The 20617-nt window shown below is 40.7% G+C and overlaps 1 long non-coding RNA gene across 2 annotated transcripts in view; it reads right to left on the bottom strand.

The window, feature by feature from the left end:
- The window catches only part of LOC131382882 (uncharacterized), an 89265-nt gene extending 79940 nt beyond the window's left edge, over nt 1–9325 (bottom strand). For both annotated transcript variants that reach the window (XR_009212500.1, XR_009212501.1), the window contains exon 1: nt 9213–9325. This is a non-coding gene — a long non-coding RNA (uncharacterized LOC131382882). The remainder of the gene's footprint in view (nt 1–9212) is intronic.
- Nucleotides 9326–20617: the final 11292 nt, after the last annotated feature.

Genomic DNA, 20617 nt, shown 5'->3' on the forward strand with positions numbered 1-20617 from the left:
ACTTTGGTTTATTCATTGTGAGGCATTTTTGTAGTTTTCCACCTCCCTTTTCCTCTAACCTACGTGCGTGTGTGTGTGTGTGTGTGTGTGTGTGTGTGTGTGTGTGTGTACATTCTAGGCCATTGGCATACAAACAGTACAAGTATGTGTGTGTTGGGGATGCTGACCTGTGTGGCCCCATCTCTGCAGCCCGAACTAGGCTTCCCATGAAGGCATGTCTGGGGAGGCAGTTAGCCCTACGCCAGACCTTCAGGTCCCAACAGGCTCCATCACATCAAACCCACTCCTTAACTGCTCACCCAGTGTCCATCTCTGCTGTTCAGGCACCTGCTGTTCAGAATGACTGCTGGGTGAAGTCATTCTCTTTTGAGGTGGCCTTTAAGGGATGCCCTTTTCTTTCTCTGTTTCCCCTAAGCCACTCTGCACCTTTTGCAGACCCTCTTCCACAGATTTTAACACAAATCAAGGAGTCTTATAGACCATAATTCTTTCATGCCCATCCTGAGGTTCTGTTATATAAGAAAGCTCAATGGGGCCCACCTGCCTCAATCATGAGAAATAAGGCAAAGCAGAAAATGCAGGTGGAAAGATTATCCAGCCACTTGAGTGAAAAGATCTTTGGGATTTGAAAATCTGGGTGTAATTTTTATATATATATATATATTTAAAGTTCTAGGGTACATGTGCACAATGTACAGGTTTGTTACATATGTACACATGCGCCATGTTGGTGTGCTGCACCCATTAACTAGTCATTTACATTAGGTTTATCTCCTAATGCTATCCCTCCCCACTCCCCCCACCCCATGACAGGCCCTGGTGTGTGATGTTCCCCTTCCCGTTTCCAAGTGTATAATTCTAAGGAGTCCCACTTGGTGTATGGCATGGTAGACGGACATTAACTTTGAGAAGCTTCTCCATTGGTATCTTGATGGAGGAACCAGTGAAATGTCATAGCAGCCCTAGCAGGTAGAGATTATTCCAACAATTTATTGACTATGTCATGTTGCTTTCTTTTGGCTTTTTATTCTCCCTTTGTATTTAATAGAACAGGTATGACTAATCACAAAACTGTTTTGTTTGGTTTACATTTCTCTTGTCTAAGGTTTTTTCCTCTTTCTTCCTTTTTTGTTGTTTCTAATATTGTTTTTCTCTTAAGTTTCAAATTACTTAAGCTTGGTGTCTATTCTCCAGTTCCCCTTAGTTCTCACCATTCTCCATTGACTTAAAACAAGATGTTTCTTGTTTTAAGCAGGTAACTCTCTGCTTGGCCCCTAACAACATTTGAGTTTTCAGGCCTTGATATTACTTGATTTTAATAAGAAGCTTTATCTTTTTCAGAAACTGTTATTTTGGTCTTTATTTTTCTTCCCAGAAGTTTGCTATTAATATATTTTTAATTTCTGTGTTTATATTTTTCTTATTTCTTTATAGTTTTGTTGTATTTTCTCCAAGAATGTTCTTGTAAAATCTCTACCTTAAGTAATGCACTAAACTTTTACTTCTGAGTTAATATGTAATTGATTTTTGTGAATGCTTCATGGGCATAAGAGAATAATGTGTATTTTTGTTTGTAAGAAATAAATATCTATAAATACCTTTACACTGAACTTGTTTATTACACAAATTTTTGGTTATGACTTGTCAAATTCTGCAAGAGATGACTATGTTTTCTACTATTAATTTTATCAGAATCTTGAATATCTGAGAGTCTTTATGTATTTCATAGCTTTATTGTTTGGTATTTAAAGTTTTCAGAATTATTATATTTTTGTGCATTGCATATTCATCATAATATAGTATACCTCTTGAGACAAGAGAGTTCCTTTGACCCTTTCACAGGACTTGCATCAGGGAGGTGGCTCACTTACTTGGCCACCACCTGCAATCAAACTCCTTGTGGAAGGGGGAGCATGCAGATGAGTGGGTGCCAGGGCAAGTGCTTCTGGGCTTTGGCCCCATGGCAGCGTCTGGGGTATGTTAAAATTAATGCTCTTGTAGCAGTTGCTGTCTGCAGATGGCTAAGTGTTAACCAGCTCAGTGAAGAGTCAGGGTGACAGCCTTTTATACCCTGCCTTCTTGGTACCCAAGTTCTTGTTTGGCATCCAGGAAGAATCAGGTCTTATGAATGGTTTGAAAGGTGATGAACTCAGATGATTTTATTAAGTGGTGGAAGTGGCTCTCCACAGAAGGGGAGTTAAAAAGGGGATGGTGTGGGAAGAAGGGGATCTTTCCCAGAAGCCCAGCCAGAGACAGCCGGGCTCTTCTCTGAAATTGTGGCATCTGAAGTTAAACTGCATCTATCCATACTCTCTGACACTCTGTTGCTTCTTCTCCTCTTAACGTTCAGTCACTTGTCCTCCTCTCTCCTTCTCTGCCACACCACTCTGCTCCTCTGCCGGTGGAGTTTGGGGGTTTTATGGGTACAGGATAGGGGCATGGCAGGCCAGGGTGGTTTTAGAAAAAGCAACATTTGGGTGGGAAAACAAGGATAACTGTTCTCCTTTAGGGCTGCGGTTTCCAGGCTTGAGGGTGGGGTCTTTGCCAGGGAACTGCCCTCTTCCAGCCCGTATTTTCTTGCCTCCTGTCTGTATCACTCTGGCCCATTTCAGGCTTATGGTTTTAGGCTATATTTTAATTGGTATTAATATTGCCACTGTTATGGTTTGGCTCTGTGTCTCCACCCAAATCCCATCTGGAATTGTAATCCTCACATGTTGAGGCAGGGACCTGGTGGAAGGTGACTGGATCATGGGGGAGGTTTCACCCATGCTGTTCTCCTGATAGCGAGGGGAGTTCTCATGAGATCTGACGGTTTCAAAAGTGGCAGTTTTTCCTGTGCTGTCACTTCTCTCCTGCCACCATGTAAGATGTGCCTTGCTTCCCCTTCGCCCTCGACCATGATGGTAGGTTTCCCGAGGTCTCCCCAGCCATGCTGAACTGTGAGTCAATTAAACCTCTTTCCATTAGAAATTACACAGTCTCGGCTGGGTGCAGCGGCTCACGCCTGTAATCCTAGCACTTTGGGAGGCCAAGGTGGGCAGATCACGAGGTCAGGAGATCAAGACCATCCTGGCTAACACGGTGAAACCCCGTCTCTACTAAAAATACAAAAAATTAGCCGGGCATGGTGGCAGGTGCCTGTAGTCCCAGCTACTCGGGAGGCTGAGGCAGGAGAATGGCTTGACCCAGGAGGCAGAGCTTGTAGTGAGCCAAGATAATGCCGCTGCCCTCCAGCCTGGGCAACAGAGTGAGACTCCGTCTCAAAAAAAAAGAAAAAAAGAAATTACACAGTCTCCATAAGTTTCTTAATAACAGTGTGAGAATGGACTAATACGGCCACTTTATTTGTCTTCATTATCTTTTCTTTTGTTCTTGTTTTCTTGCAAATGCCTATCTTTATTTTAAAATAATCCTTGTTATTTTATTTTAGGTATTAATCTTTTGTTTTTAAATTCATTCGAGACTACTTTTTTGGATGTGTTGTTGAGATGCTTTAATGAGATGCTACAAAATGCAAAAGTGCTTCCTGTTGTGCAGATGAAATCAGTGCTCAATAAATGTTAGTTTCCTATATTAATTCTTTGTTTTCTTTCTCAGAGTTCCATCAAGGGTAAGACTGTATTTTCAGGAAAACCAGACTGGACTGAAATGTAAGGAAACTCTAATCTACTAAATTGTGTTGCAGCTGGCCTATTTGGGATGGTAATATATTAATACCATTTCTGAGGAGTACTGGAGGTCTAAAGAAACGGGAGCTATTGAGCAAGAATTTGTTAATACTTTTCCCTTGGTATCCAGGACAGGGGCATTTCGTTTCTAGACAATTAGTAAGATTCTATAGACAGACATATCCCTCATGAATATTTCTGTAGAGCTACACATTTATACATCCTATAACTGTGTCATAAAATTGCATACCTATTAAAGGAACGGAAATAAAAAATGCAACAATAACTTCAGGGAGAGACTAGTTAGCTGTTTTTTTAAGGACATTATGTGGAGATTTCTTGATTTTGGTGATGGGGTCATGTTAATAGAGTCTTTTTCGATTCCATTTCTATTTAAAATAGATAGGCTAACCATAGAGACCAATTCTCAACGTATAGTACCAATTAATTCGGTTTTACAGCACACTGCAGTGCAGTAAAAAGAATCTGACATAGAAAAATCTGCCTAATTAGAATCTGGGTCAGTTCATATAGGAGTAGATTTTCTACCCTATATTTAAGAAAAGTCTTTTTAAAACATTTTTACAATAGGCATATTTTATCAGATTATATGTTCATTGTAATATTCAGGCCAGTTCCTTGATAACTGCAAGTTACTACTCCCATCTGAAAGTTTCCTATAATTTCTGCTTTGGCTAATTGTTTTAATAAAATAGTTCTTAATAAGTTATTAAGATCAATAAACTGACTCAGGGAACAATCATGGAAGAAGTCTAAGTATTCATCTAGTTCAACCCTCTCACTTTACAAATGAGGAAGCAGAGGTCCAAAGAGATTAAGTAAGTTGCTTCAGGCCAAAGAGCTAGTCAGTGTCAGGGGCTACACTGGAATCTATGACTCTGATTGTCCAGTACATTGATTCCACTAGTAATGTGGAATGTATTTTAGAATGTAAATAAAATGTTTTCCTTGTAAACCATTAAATTAGAAGAGGAAGAGCTGTGAGCATTGAATGAAATGATAAATGTAAAAACCAGTAGCACATTAACAAGTACTTGTGATGTACCCAGTAAAAGTTATTCATGCTCGTATGTCTTCCCTCTAATTAGAAAAGTTATGATGATACATTCCAGATATACTCATGATTCTGTTTGAGAAGTGCTACCAGCACTAACGAGACTAGCACCTGTATAACATTCCAAGATCCCATACCATTTCCCACCAAATTAACTTTAATTTAATATTTAATGTTTCAGCATTTCTTTTTTATTTCTTTGTAATTACATATGTACATATCAAAAACATTATATTATTTTATATGCTTTAAATCCTATATAACATGCTATTATGTATTTGGCCAACTGCTCTTTTTTACGTTCTGCATTATGTTTAGGGGATTTATTTAGGTTGATTTAATTACTTCTAGCTTATTCATTCCTTTTCATTGCTATACAACATTCAGGTTCATGAAGATTCACAATGTAATCGCCTGATCTTCTATTAATAGTCTTTTATAGGTAGTCTCCTACTTTTTACCATACAAACAATCCTGCCATAACATTTGTGTATGTTTCCTTGTACATATGTGCAAGAATTTCTCCAGGGTATAGTATTAAGAATGTAATTGCCAAGTTGAAGATATATGCATCTTCAACTTAGCTAAATATTGCCAAACTACTGTCCAAAGTTGGTTATGCCAATATAGATTCCCACTTGCAGTATGTAAGAGATCCTGTTGATCTACATCTCTGCCAAATCTTGGAATTGTCAGACTGAAATTTTTAGCAATCTGAAGGGTGTGAGATTACATCTTATTGTGATTTTAGTTTTCATTTCCTTAGTTAATAGTGTTAACAAATCCACTGAAAAGGAAAAAAATGTTTTAAATTAAAGAGACTTTATTGCAGCAAGCAGTTTGCAAACCAGGGAGACGCAGCCTTCAGTACAAAACAGAGGTACACTCCGCCAGAACAAAGACAGAAGTTGCTTTTTATAGAGAAAGTTGTCACCCAGGTTTCTGCTTGTCTGCTATGTAAATAAGGGGTGGCTGATTATTTGTTCTGATTGGTTGATGTTAAGATTTATCACAGGTCACAATCTAGTGGTTAGGTCCAGGTGCCAGAATCTAGTGGTTAGGTCCAGGTGCCAGAATCTAGTGGTTAGGTCCGGGAACTTTCTGGCAGTGTTGATTGAGGCAGTGTAAACAGGAACAGATAGCTATGAAAGTCCCAAAGTTCCCCTAGCCTGTGGTTTTTCTGAGAATGCAGGACATGTGTGTGGTCTCTAGTCAGCAAATGGACACTTGGCTGCATTTTGAATTTAAGCCCAATTAGTCACTTGGGATCCACCTTGAAGGATTGGCTGTTTTGGAGTTGACAACAGAAAGGATAACCAACTTTTCACATTTATTGGCCTTTAGTGTTTTCTTCTTTTTTGAATTGGCCATTGGTATTTGTTACTCATTTTTAGTGGGTTACTTATATTTATTTCATATTGAGTTTTAGGAATTTTAAAGAGTATATAGTCTGGTAATTACTCCTTTGTGGGGCCTAATGTGTGAAAATATCCTCTGCCAATTTATGGTTTGCCTTTGAGCTGTCTATGTTGTCTTTTGTTGTGAAGAAGTTTTAAATTTTAATATTTATTTGTCTTCATATTTGGGTATTTTTTAAGAACTCATTTTCCATGTTAAGGTAGCAGAAGTATTCTCTGACATCTATAAATATAAAATGTTTACTCTTCATATTTCTGCCTTTGGTCCACCTGGAATTCATTTGAGAACATTGGCTGGAGTAGGACTCCAAGTTAATTACCTCCTATTAAGTTAATACATCCTATTGAGATAGAACCAGATTTTTCCAGGACTATTTCTTGATTCATTTCCCCACTGCTCTGTAATGTGATATCTATGTAATTCTGTTCCTTGATTTAATTAATTCTATTTATTTGTTTATCCCTGCCCTAATACCATGCTGTCATGATTTCTGTAGTTTTATAATTAATATCTTAATCTCTCGTAGGGCTAGTCACCCTTTATTCTAGTTATAGTGTGAATGTTGACTTCTCGTATTAACACAAGCAAAAGTTTCAGACATGTTTCAGACCTCATGAAAGAATGTCAGATAACTGGTCAGTACGGGGTTGTGGGAAAAGCATGGAGTACTGACTCAGGGACCATGAGAAGCGGTGCAATATTCACAAACGCTCTGGGGTTCAGTTTCCTCATCCTTAAAAATGAATTAACATGGATTGGCTTGTAAAAGTTGCTATTTTGAGATAGCGAGGGCAGCAAGGATGATGGAAAAGAGGAAGGTTTTTACAAAACAAGGAAGTTCTCCATTTTAGGGGACCTCTATGGGTAGGTATCTATAGCTAGAGAGGGCACAAATGGGCCTCTGGAAAGGACAGACCTGGCAGATCGTGTTTAAAACATCTGCAGAGAAGCGCTTTCCAATTGGAATATAGATGGCTTATCTGCTGCTTAATGAGAAAGAATAGAATGTCTCCATGGATGGGCTATAGAGTGAGCTACTTAGCTGTAATATGAAACAGAGGTACAGCTATAAGAATCTAATGGTTTTGGAGGCCATAAGTTGAATTAAATATCTATACATTCTTGTGTTTATGCAGCTGGTCCTTGAGATTTCCTTTCCCTAGGAAAATAGCCATTGTACCTCACACAGCTGACAGTGTGTGTCTTATAAAACCTGAAAGTGGGAATGCCACCTACACAATCCAAGGAAGGGAAGCACTTTGGTCTTTATGATGCGGTGGTGGAGAGTATTAATAGCAAATGTGATTCCCCCGTTAGAGCTTCCATGACACATTTTACCACATATAGAAACTCTTGACCATCTTATTTTCTTAAGGGCCTAATTGGTTTCTTTATTTTAAAGCTACAGAGCCCAGACCAATGTCGATACTGTTAACACCACTTTAACAGCCAGCTCTATATCAACTCAGGGTTCCTACTGATGAGTAGAGAAAAATGAGACAGAATTCCCAGCAATGTATATCAAAGAAAACTGAAATTTAAAAGCCATTTCTGGCCTGGCATGGTGGCTCACGCCTGTAATCCCACACTTTGGGAGGCCAAGGCAAGTGGATCACTTGAGGTCAGGAGTTCGAGACCAGTCTAGCCAACATGGTGAAACCCCATCTCTACTAAAAATACAAAAAGTAACTGGGCATGGTGGTGAATGCCTGTAATCCCAGCTACTCGGGAGGCTGAGGCAGGAGAATCACTTGAACCCGGGGGACAGAGGTTGCAGTGAGCCGAGATCGCACTATTGCACTCCAGGCTGGGTGACAGAATGAGACTCTGTCTCAAAAAAAAATAAATAAATAAAAGCCATTTTGTCCTCCTTTGAGGGCCTATGAAAAGGTGTTGAAATCTTATAAATTAAAAAATAAATGAGGTCTATAAGTTGCCTATAAAACACCTAACCTTTATTGTGTCACTTGATACTTCCAACAAACCTGTGAGATAGGTCAACTGTCTTCTTCATTTTATAGATATGAAAATAAGGTACAGACGAACTTGCATAAATGATCAAGTTAATAAAGCAGAGCTAGGATTTAAACCCAGGTGACTTCTCGAAAGGATGAAATCTTGACCACTAGGTGTTGCTTCCTGTGTGAATTAAAAAGCTGTTGGCCTTTTTTTTTTTTTAACTTTGTGCAATTTTTAATGATTTTTATTCCTTTTAACATATCCAACATCCTTGTTTTTATTTCATGGCAATGGTGTTGAGTTGTGAATGTTCTAATAGAGAAGCCAGTCTAGCAGTCTGAAGTCAAACTTGCCATCAATGTTCATACAGTGAGAAAGTGTTATGGTTTGGCTCTGTGTCCCCACCCAAATCTCATATTGAATTGCAATTTCCAATGCTGGGGGCAAGATGTGGTGGGAGGTTATTGGATCATGCGGGTGGATTTCCCCCATGCTGTTCTCATGATAGTGAGTTCTCACGAGCTCTGATGTGTTAAAAATATGTGACACTTCCCCCTACACTTTCTTTCTCTCCTGCCATCATGTGAAGAAGGTGCTTGCTTCCCCTTTACCCTTCCACCATGATTGTAAGTTTCCTGAGGCCTCCTCAACCATGCTTCCTGTACAGCCTGAAGAACTGTGAGTCAATTAAACCTCTATCTTTATAAATTACCCAGTCTCAGGTAGTTCACTAGAGCAGTGTGAGAACAGATTAATATAGAAGGTATCCTCAATTTTTGGTGCATTAATTTTACATTCGTATAGTTCCCTGAGCTTTATTCCATAATTTCACTCACTGTTCTGTGTAGCATTTGTGGGATACTTCTACTAGACAGGAGGCATGTTGAGGGCAAAGACTGTCATTTTCTCTGCTTTATACTCCCAGGAATTAGCACTGTTCCTGATACATAGCAGGCACTTAATAAACGTTTGCTGAGTGAATAATGAAGGGAAACTCCACCTTAAATTCTTTTCAGATTCTTCACTTTACCAATAATATAACTGGGGCAGAAATCAGCAAAGTCGACTTACCAAAGATCTACACTTACTGTGTGGCAGACACAAGGCCGCTCGAGTCCAGAATCTATTCCTAGTGCTGTTTTCTCCATGGATAACTAAAATCTATGAGTACAAATAGGAAGAAAGAGCGAATCTGCCTATAGAGTGAAAATTGCAGATATATTCTGTTACCTAGCGACATCATAAGAAGTGTTTCAGTTTCATCTCTCATAAAAACAAAGGACACCATTGTTAGTATCTGACTCACATCAGTGCCATGACAACGCAAGGTGTCTCAGCACCTGGAAGAAACCAGCAGCATTAGTAAGTGTTCCCATTATAGAACCACTAATGAGGCAATTTGTTAAACCAGCATCCCCCTGCAAACCAAAATCAGACAAATGAGCTGGTATATTTGAAGGTTCACAAAAAAAAAAATTCTCAGTAGAAGTAGAAATGAGTCTATGCCAGGTATTTGTGACACATTAAATTAATCTGAGGCAATCATCATGACTCATCATCAAATGGAAAACCTAGGATATCCGGCCTGTTCTCCTGGAAAAAGTGGTTGTGAGGGTGCCAGCAGGTAGGATGGTTTTATTTGGGAGGACTCTCCCTTCTCTTAATTCACTGAGTAACAATGCATGACCAGTAATATTTTCAAAGGAACTATAAGGAAATTGTGTTGATACTTATGTTCCGGTATGATGAATTAGCAGATGAAGTAATTTCTTAACCTGACACTCAAGTCTTCTATGATCTGATGGCCACAAATGCCTCTGTACCCCGTAATACTCATTTTACTGAGAGAATATCTGCATCTCTTTACTCATGCTGTCTCCTACCTTGCCAACCTAACCTCCTCCTGTGCATCCACCTATAAGACCCCACTCTTGGAAATACTGGGACTTACGCCCTCCTTCTACACTCAGTACTGACCTAGATCCCAGCTTCAGCAACTCTAGCAACACTGCCCTTAACCTTTTGCCTTTGGAAACTTGGCAGCATCATCTTCAAAGGATCCAAACCCAGGCTCAAGTCCAGTGAGTCTTCTCTGGTCCTGTGCCTGAGCAGCCCAGCTGGCACAGCATGGGTAGAGACCACCTGTATCCCATCAGCTTCCCAATCCCCCTTCAAAGTACTTAATAAATGTGTGCTGCTAGGTGATGTTGTGACACAGAGAGGGCTTTGTCAGATAGAAGAATGCTGCCACACATCTATTTTTACTTGACTTATTTAACAGTTTGGAAGGACATGCACAATTGCTCTACACAGTATAGATCTGGCCACCCAAGAGATGGCTCAGACTCACCAGGGGACAGGGGACAGCCAGTGCTGAGGAGTGCCTGCCTTTCTGCTCCTGGCTACACTGTGTCCCAGAAAAGACATTTTCTCACAGCCAAAAAGCAAGCAGTCACATCCCTGAAAAAGATATTTTTCTTAACTCTGCACCTAGAAAATCATTTGGAGGATGGTGCTAGCAAGGACTGCTAGCTCTTACAGACAGGTGACCTCAGAGAAGAGCAGGGGACTGAGGGGGGTGGAAGTCCTGTGGTCTAAGTCTTAGCTTAGACTCTAATTGAGATGACAGAACTGTTACTTAACTAGCAGTTTCTTTTTGCCTCTTCTTTTATAAAATAAGGAAAATAAAATCCACCCTATTTGACAGATGGGCAAACTAAAGATAAAATCAATAATATATGTGAACTGACTATGGGACTGCAAAAAGCACAATGGATTGGGACATTATTGAGAAAATAATAATTGTTGCAGAAAGATATGGAACTTCTTATCTTTCCAAAAGTCCAAATGTGGCCGAACATGGTGGCTGATGCCTGTAATCCCAGCACATTGGGAGGCCGAGGTGGGCGAAACACTTGAGGTTAGGAGTTCGAGACCAGGCTGGCCAACATGGTGAAACCCCACCTCTACTAAAAATACAAAAATTAGCCAGGTGTGATGGCACCCACCTGTTGTCCTAGCTACAAAGGAGGCTGAGAGAGGAGAATCACTTGAACCCGGGAGGCAGAGGTTGCAGTGAGCCTAGATCATGCCACTGTACTCCAGCCTGGGTGACAAAGCAAGACTCTGTCTCAAAAATAAAAAATAAAAAAAGCCCAAATGCCTTATGAAACTTCAGACAGTGATCATAATCTTTAACATTTTTAAAGGGTTTTACAGAGCACTTTTACATAAATTATGCTACTTAATCCTTACATTGACAGCAAATTATGCGTGATTATTTTTTCCATTTAAAAAAAATGAGAAAACTGAATTCCAATGAGGTCAATCTACTTAAGACAGCTCAGCTGGTTACAAGATATTAACTGAAGTCTTTTGACTCTAATTTTCTTTTTACAATACTACTGTTTCAAGAAAGGGATGCAGAAAAAGTTGCATTAAAAGCATTACATTTAATACTTTGTTATTTGTGCTAGACAAAAATGTCCTATGGGCATATAATATCCTCAGATCCCTTTCATAAACCAAATGATCCTTGAAAATTATTAAAAGATTGTATTCAGATTCATGTATCTGTTAGGACGATTAATATTTCTTACAGAGGTTATTAACTACCATAAAGAACATTTCCACCGTTTTGCTAACTAAATAGACTTCATTATGAAAACAAAAATGATATATGGAATTAGATGGCAGCTTTAATAATTACAACTAAAACCATATGTAAAGATGTAGATGAAATAAATCTAAATGAAATCATTTTTCAGGCAGGTTGTATGAAACATCAGTGGCCTTTTAAGAATAATAGGTTTGCTTGATGATGGTTCTTAAATATAGGCTCATTAGATGTCTTATTATCGACAAGTAAGAATATAGTACAAATCTTAGAATACTGTGTATATTTTTAAGTATAATTTTTTAATTAATAAAGTACATTTGGTATTTGAATGAGTAAGGTCAGGGCTAAGGGATCTGTTTTGCTCATCACATTAAAAAAAAAAAAGATTATTCATCCATTCCCTGTCCTCAGGGAGAGTGAAATATGGGAAAATTAAATGGTACTTGGCAGATGACATTTCTGAAGCCTGGTAACAGAAAATGGCAGAATAAACAGTCACAGAAGCCCCTCCTATGCCACAGGAAACTTGTTCTAATAGGATCGTCCTGATGATCCTGATGATGTGTCTCATCACTCTTTATTGCCCTCATTAGTCACAAATTAGATTACAGAATCAGCATTTAGTAAATCTCAGCCTCCTTCCTTTCCCAAACTAGCGACTCATCCTCGAGTTTAAGAAAGAACACAGGAAGGAAAGAAGGCAATATCCCTCTCTGCTGTCTTTGCTGAAGCTAGAAAACTGACATCAATGTCTTTTATTTCTTGAAGCAAATAGCATGTCTTATTGTATTAATCAGGTTTTTTATTTTCTATATCTTACAATGCTTTGATATCTTGGGGAGTCTTGCTAATATGGAGAGACTGCCCCTCCAGGGGTCAGCTAATTCCTGGAAATAGGACAAGATTTCCCACCCCATTCCCCCACCTTGCCAACACATTTTTCATAAGCAAACTAAGCAATCCAGATATCCCCACTCTCTCGTTTATCTAACTGACACACCAAGCCAATATTTTCCTGCCCTGAATCATTCCAGGGCCAGGTTTTAGAAGACTAGAAACCATTTCTATAGCTCAGAGCCCACCAAAATTAAACTACCCAATATTCAGCTGTTCACCCTGTTCTGCACTCCTGTGGGAACCACATCAAAGGCCTGTGGTCATGCTTTTCCCTTCTCCTCCTGCCTTCCGACTGACATGGTTCTTCCCCATGTGACCCTGCATGGTGTGGCATATGCCCCCTTCTGTTGGGGACTCTGAGTACTACAACTTTTCTTTCAAAGGCAGTTGTTCTACACCAGTCACCTTATCATACATGATTAAAACACATCCCAGGTACAAATCTCAAGGCACTCATATAGATGTTCTGTCGTGATGATCGTATGGAGAAAGGGGAAGAGAAGTCAAGTCCCAGTTTCTAATTCCAGCTATTTTACAGAATGTATGGCCTTAAGCAATCTCCAAGATTCAGGAAGAGCAAGAGATCTGGACAATAAGTAATTTGTGAATCAATGGATCAAACTAGATAATCTCTGCCTAATTTCAGAGTTAAAATTCTATCATTATGTATACATAAAAAACTTTATCTAAAAAGCTTACTGTATTAGCCTACTTTCACACTGCTGATAATGACATACCCAAGACTGGGTAATTTATAAAGAAAAAGAGGTTTAATGGACCCCTAGTTCCACATGGCTGGGAGGCCTCACAATCATGATGGAAGGTGAAAGGCATATCTTACATGGCAGCAAGCAAGAGAGAATGAGAACCAAGGGAAAAGGGAAATCCCTGGGAGGCCAAGGCAGGCAGATCACAAGGTCAGGAGATCAAGACCATCCTGGCTAATGTCGTGAAACCCCGTCTCTACTAAAAATACAAAAAATTAGCCAGGCGTGGTGGCAGGTGCCTGTAGTCCCAGCTACTGGGGAGGCTGAGGCAGGAGAATGGCACAAACCCAGGAGGCAGAGCTTGCAGTGAGCCGAGATTGCACCACTGCACTCCAGCCTGGGCGACGGAGCAAGACTCTGTCTCAAAAAGAAAAGAAAAGAAAAGAAAAGAAAAGGGAAACCCCTTATAAAATCACTAGATCTCGTGAGACTTATTCATTACCACAAGAACAGTATGGGGGAAACTGCCCCCATGATTCAATTATCTCTCACCAGGTCCCTCACCCAACATCTGGGAATTATGGGAGCTACAATTCAACATGAGATTTGGGTGGGGACACAGGCAAACTATATCATTTACCACCATTAAATTAATATTTTTAAATTTAAGATGCTATTGCTAAATTCAAACTCACCAATGAATTACCAAGCCCCCTTGCAGAGTGATTCCCAGGACTAGGTGATTATCAATATATCATCTGATGAACTGAATGCCCAGGCCTTGCCCACAGCCTCTCAGCAAGGATCTATGATGGTGGGCCCCAGAATTGGTTTATTATAAAAGCTCTTTCTATGACTTTAATGATCTGCTAGGTTGGGCACTACTGCTTTAACAGTAATTCTAAAATTATTATTTCACAACCACAACTCTTTCAAGAACTTGGATCCAAGTCAAGAGACAAAAAACTGAATTTTTCAGAAAGGATTGTTTACATTTTACAGGCAAAAATAACAGTAACAGTAATCTGAGATTTCTGAGATCCAGGTTGTTAAGTGACTTCTAAAAGGTCAATGAACAGGTGAGTAGCAGAGGTGGGCATGAGCCAAATTCTGATTTCAAATCCAGTGCTTTATCCACTATATCACCAAACCATCTTATCATTCCAATTTACGTGATAACTACTTAATCAAGCACCTATTATGTCAAAGACACCATCCTATCATATGCAGTAGTAGTTAACATGTTTTTGAGTTCTGACTATGCGCTGAGCACCATTTTAGGCACTTAACAAAAATTATTTAATCCACAGAACAAACCTATGGGGTAGATATTAATACTATCCCAATTTTATACATGGAACAAACATAAAACAGAAAGGATATGCAACTTGCCCAGGGCCACACAGCTAGTAAGGGACAAGGTTAAAATTAGAGCCCAGGTGGTCAGCTCCAAAACCTGAGCTCTTTAAACACTATGCAATATTGTGTAGAGAGCATTTATCGAATATTCTAGAATTGAGGGTGCTATATGTAATGTATTACCTTCTTTAATCCTCCTGGAGAAACGAAACAGGCTCAGGCTCTTGAGTCGCTAACCCAAAATCACATGGAGTGGTGAAGAAATTGTTTTACTACTGTTTAACTTAGGACTTTTATTTTTATTTTTTGAGATGGAGTCTCACTCTGTCCCCAGCCTAGATGGAGTGCAGTGGTATGATCTTGGCTCACTGCAACCTCTGCCTCCGGGGTTCAAGCGATTCCCCTGCTTCAGCCTCCAGAGTAGGTGGGATTACAGGCATGCACCACCACGCCTGGCTAGTTTTTGTATTTTTAGTAGAGATGGGGTTTCACCATGTTGGCCAGGCTAGTCTTGAACTCCTGACCTCAAGTGATCCTCCTGCCTCAGCCTCCCAAAGTTCTGGGATTACAGGTGTGAGCCACCATGCCTGATCATAACTTAGGACTCTTTTCGATGTGTCAACACATTCAATAGTAATGGACTTAAACAAAAAAGGAATATACTGGCTCAATAACTGGAAAGTCCAGGGATAAAATGATGTGACTGGGACATGATTTTCTTGGGCTCTGCTTCAGCTACCTCTGTGTTGATTTCATTCTCTGTCCCCACACGGAGCTCCATGGGAAGACCCCCTTAATCAGAAAACAATCTACTTCCCAATAGCTAAAAAGCAAAAGTTTTTACCCTGAGACTACGTACGTACTACTGAAACAATCATGCAGGGTGTGTAATATAATGACTGGCTTAGCCCAGATACAGAGACTGAGAGCCAAAAACAAGAGATGCCAACTGCAAATCAAACCCCAGCTAGCCGGCCTCTCTATAAATAACAGATTATTTGTGAGTACATTGGTGTGTTTTCTGTTAGCATCCCACAGTGTTTTCTTCATATAACCTTCAGTTTAAAAGCTTTGCACTAAAATCCAAGGAGAAAAACGTGGTTAAGCATTCACTTGTGTTGCTATTGAGGGATGCTCTTCCTGTTCACCTGCCTCCCAGGTCCATACTCCCTCTGCTACGTGAGGGCCCTGCCGGGCCATGGGACTGTCCATGTGCAAATGCACCCTTCTCTCTTTGAGCACTGCCAACTCCCTGGGGCTCTGCTCAGGGAGCAGGATACAAGTTCCCTTCTCCTGTCAGATACCAGAATCCTGTTTGGGTTTTGGAGCCTCCACATGGCTCTGGCCAGAAGGAAGCCACAAGGTCTTTTACTTTAACGTCCATCAGAGTTATTGATTCTCTTCGGATCTCCTCTCCTCATCTTTTGCTGAGGAATGTTTGTTGACTATCAGGGTTTAGGCGGTCGAGAAACTGCAGAGAAATCCCTAACCTGTTCAGCAATCTGACATGCAGACCTATGTCCTACTCTTTCCACCACCCAAAGCCCTAAATTTTTGGAAAGCAAAAGCTAGGAACAGATCAAGTCTACTTCCCTTGCCTTCTGTCTCTCCTGAGATACAAAGAGCAAAGAAGAGAAATGAACTACTAGTATAAAAGGCAGTGGCTAATATTTCAAAAATCTTTTTCTGCCACTCCACTGTCTATCAAATGCCCACAGTGTGCAAAATATAAACTAGGCACTTTGCACATCTCTTTTGTTTTCTACAACTACCTACTACGTCAGCACTGCACCGACAAGGAAACCAAATCTCAGAGAGGTGAAATGACTTGCCTGCTGACACAGGGCCGAGCCTGGGCCCCTTTGCCCTCAGATCCATTCTTCAACCATGCCCTGTTCTGCTCTGTTTAGGGCAAAGGGAGGTTCCCACATCAGCTGATGGCAAGCTGGTTTGGCCAACAGGAGGCACAGATAGGAAATGAGAGAGCGGGGAGGGGAAAGATATCACCCCTTTTGTCTAAGACAGCTTCACTGGCAGCTGCTGAATCTCCTGTGTGGCTCCAGCTCCCACTAGACAGGCAGTCTGGTCCTGGTTTCTGTGAGGCCCTGCTTTGGGATATAGTAACGAGGATGACCAACCATCTAGGTTTGCCTGGGAATGAGGAGTTTCCTGGGACACAGGGCTTTCAGCGCTAAAATTGAGAAAGTTCTCAGCAAACATCTTGGTCACCCAGGTGGTAATAGCACCTCCTCTTCACCCCTGAGCTGCCTCTGTAGCCAAAGAGTGCTAGTTCCCACCTGCAGGTAATCTCTGAGTCTCTGACTGTCCTCTGCATGGCTTCTCAGCCTCCAACACCTGTTCTACTCATCCCTTTCATTAAATTCCTTGTGTTGTAAATATTTGAAATTGTTGCTGTTTGTGTGGTTAGAATGGGTTTTTATACTAGTATTTCCTTTCTCTTCTTTGCTCATGAATCCTCAAGGGAGGGTTGGGGTAGGGAAAATAGCCCATACATGTGATACAGTTATCCAGCTAGTAAGTGCAAAGGTGATATATTTACCAAAGGCTGTGCTGTTATCACTACATTAAATTCACTCAGAAGAACAGTGCTTAGGGAAAGAGGTTTCTTCACACCTGCCTGCCCCTGCCTGTATAATTTCACCACCAGGAAGTATAATTTTAACTTTGCCTTGAAGGATTAAGTCATAGTAACACAACTTACAAATGAGTTATTTTTAGCTTGAGCAAGTGAAACACAGCTTCTGTCTGCTTTTCTGAAGTGGAGTAGGAAGGAAAGAGGGGGAGGTTCCTGCTTGCTGCCTTGTGGAGTTCTACAAAGAGACCAGAAGCTTCTGTTTCAAAAGGAAGCCGTAGTTGCACTTATGGTAATGGCAGAGGCCTCCCGGACACTGGCTTGGAGTTCTGTTTATTGGTTATGAACACAGATTTCTGGATACCTCCCACCTGACCAATAAAATGGTCCTCGCTGTGGAATGCATCTAGGTAATTCACATTAGTGTGTGTAGCTATTGCTATAGTAACAAGAAACTGGGACTTTTTATCCCTTTTCTCATTTTTCTAAAGTTCCTTTTTTGAGGGCAAATATACATTCTATATTTGAAAGAAAATAATTCATAAGTCAGAAATATGGCCTTATTCAGATGCAATACAGGCTCATCTGAAACACATCACAAAATAGTGATGTTGGACATGTATCAATTAGTTCAAATTAGGATTTGCTGGTTGTGAATCGTACATATTTCGAGGCAAAAGAGTGTCCTAAACAGTCATGTTTCAGATCAATCTGCTTCTCATTCACATTTAATTTTCTTGCAAATGTTGAAACATGGAACAGTTCGTGCTGAGCAATAAGCTATCAACTTGAATTCAACAGCTTCTAAAAACAAGTAGTCTGAGGTGTCCAAGTTCACAACAGCCTGTTTCCAGATTTTATTTCAGTTAGACAAGTCATTGAGCAGCCGGAACCCAGGAGAGTACAGCAAGAAATTGCCTTATTTTTTTTCTTTCATCACTGCCCCCAAAGGAGCTGTAAGATGGTCCCCTTTCTGGCCCCCTCCAGACATCTCTTGCAGGAGCCAGAGCTTTCTGGCCATTTTCAAATACAAAAGCTACAGTCTGGTTTAGTCCCTTTAACACTTCAGTTCAACCTAGTGTTCAGCTCCTCTCTCCCCCAAGGGTCAGCCTTAGGACCTGGAGTTGGGAGGGCACCTGGTCAGTTCCTCCACTGGGATTGGAGCAGAGGAAGAGGGAGAGGGAAGGTGTCAGTGCTTCTGCTTGCCCAGTTGATTCTTATCTCCCCACTTGGTCGTCAATGAGCACCCCACTGCATAGTTGTCTGACCTGAGAGATCTGCTTTGGCCTCTTGCCCTGGCAGCTCATGGTGAGGCTCTTCCTCCTGGAGGCCTGTGACCTTGCATAGACTGTTAACAAGATGGCTCAGCTCAAGCCAGGCTACCTTCCAAAGTAGCCACTAGACCATCCTTCCATGCCAAACAGTGGGAGATGGAGTTCTTCCTGCCCTGCCACCACTCCCAGTTCTTTTAGCCTGATTCAAAAAGCATGGAGGATAGATTAGCACAGAGTGAATTGCTGTTTCTGTGCCCTGTGCCCAATCCTAGGAGCATTTTTCTTAGAACTCACCTTCATATAGGTTGAAGGTGGAAGTTTTCCTTTTATTTCCCTAGGGAAAAGCCACTCTGTCCCTCTTCATAGACTGACATCTCTTTTTTCAAATGACTCATTTCAAGTATCTCCAGATTTCTGTTTAATGAAGGACCAGGCTCGTGGTAGCTGGCCTGGTTTTGCTGCTGTTTAACAGATTATGTCCTGCTCCTCCTGGGTATTTACTGTTTTTACTTTTAGGGCTCTAAATGCAATCAAACATAATAAGAACAGCTCCAGTCAACATTCTACTAAATAAATCATGAACCTTTGCAATAAAAGTATCACTACTAAAGACTATGCAAATAAGGAGGCCCTGGCTTCCAGTTCAGGTGGCTCTGAGCTGAGGGTAAGCACCAGGGCAGTGCCCTTTTACCAGATCCGTCCAAGTGGGATCACCTTCTAGTGGGGAGCTGGCCCCTTCTCCCAAGCATGCCAATCAAGTTAAGTTCTTGTCTCTTTAACACTCAAGGAGAGGCACGTACAGGGGAGTTTTAGTCTGGGTGGGTAGAGCAAGGGCTTTCTGCTGAGAGGAAAAAGGCTAGGTCTGAGGACTGAGGGTGCACTGGGGCAGTGGGAGTTCTGGGAGGGAAGATGTGGCACCAGGCTAGAGTGACATCCAGGCCAGGGTTGGGCTGCACTGAGGGCCAGGGAAACTGCTCTAGATATACGCAACTTATTCCCAATGGTTCAGAAAAATTTACATATATAAGTACGTGTGTATGTGTGTGCACAGACATATATGTGTGTGTGTACATGTATGTGTACATAAAATACACATATATGTGTACATAAAAAGAAGAGAGAGAACTAATGACAAGCAAATGAGGTAACATATTAACAATAGGAGAATCTGGGTAAGAGGATCATAGCTGTTCTTTGCACCGTTCGTATTTTTGCAACTTTCCATAAATTTGAAATTACTTCCTAATAAAACTTTTTAAAAGGTACCCTTTGAATCTCTACTATAGACAACACAATCAATGAATTTTGTTCATCTCCCTTCATTTTCTCTTTCCTTCCACTTCACTTCTGCATTGTAAATAATATTTACATACTGTTCAAAAATCCCGATTCTCACATTTGCTCTAGCCTTGACATTACAGTTAAATATTTTAAATATCCAGCACCAGTGCTTTTGCCATGGTTTTTCCAGTCATCTCTCGATTGGTTGAAGGTTCCTTTGAGGAGATTCCTTAAGAAAGGCTCATGGGAACAATATCCATGAGATCTTTCTTGAAGCACCTTTTACTGTAGCTGATATCCTTGAATGTCAGTGTATTAGTCCATTTTCATACTGCTATGAAGAAATGCCTGAGACTGGGTAATTTATAAAGAAAAAGTGGTTTAACAGACTCATAGTTCCACATGGCTGGGGAGGCCTCACAATCATGGTGGAAGACAGAAGTACAAAGGCACATCTTACATGGAAGCAGGAAAGAGCATTTGCCCAGGAACTGCCCTTCATAAAACCATCAACTCTTGTGAGATTTGTTCACTGTCATGAGAACAGCATGGGAAAAACCAACCCCCATGATTCAATTACCTCCCACTGGGTCCCTCCCATGACATGTGGGGATTATGGGAGCTACAATTCAAGATGAGATTTGGGTGAGGACACAGCCAAACCATATCAGTCAGTTTATCAAAAGATAGAATTCTTGATGCACACTTTGTAGAAATGGCTCCATTATCCTCTGGTAGTAAATATAACTGTGGAGAAACCTGC

Source organism: Hylobates moloch, unplaced genomic scaffold, assembly GCF_009828535.3.
Source record: "Hylobates moloch isolate HMO894 unplaced genomic scaffold, HMol_V3 SCAFFOLD_2, whole genome shotgun sequence".
Classification (NCBI taxonomy): domain Eukaryota; kingdom Metazoa; phylum Chordata; class Mammalia; order Primates; family Hylobatidae; genus Hylobates; species Hylobates moloch.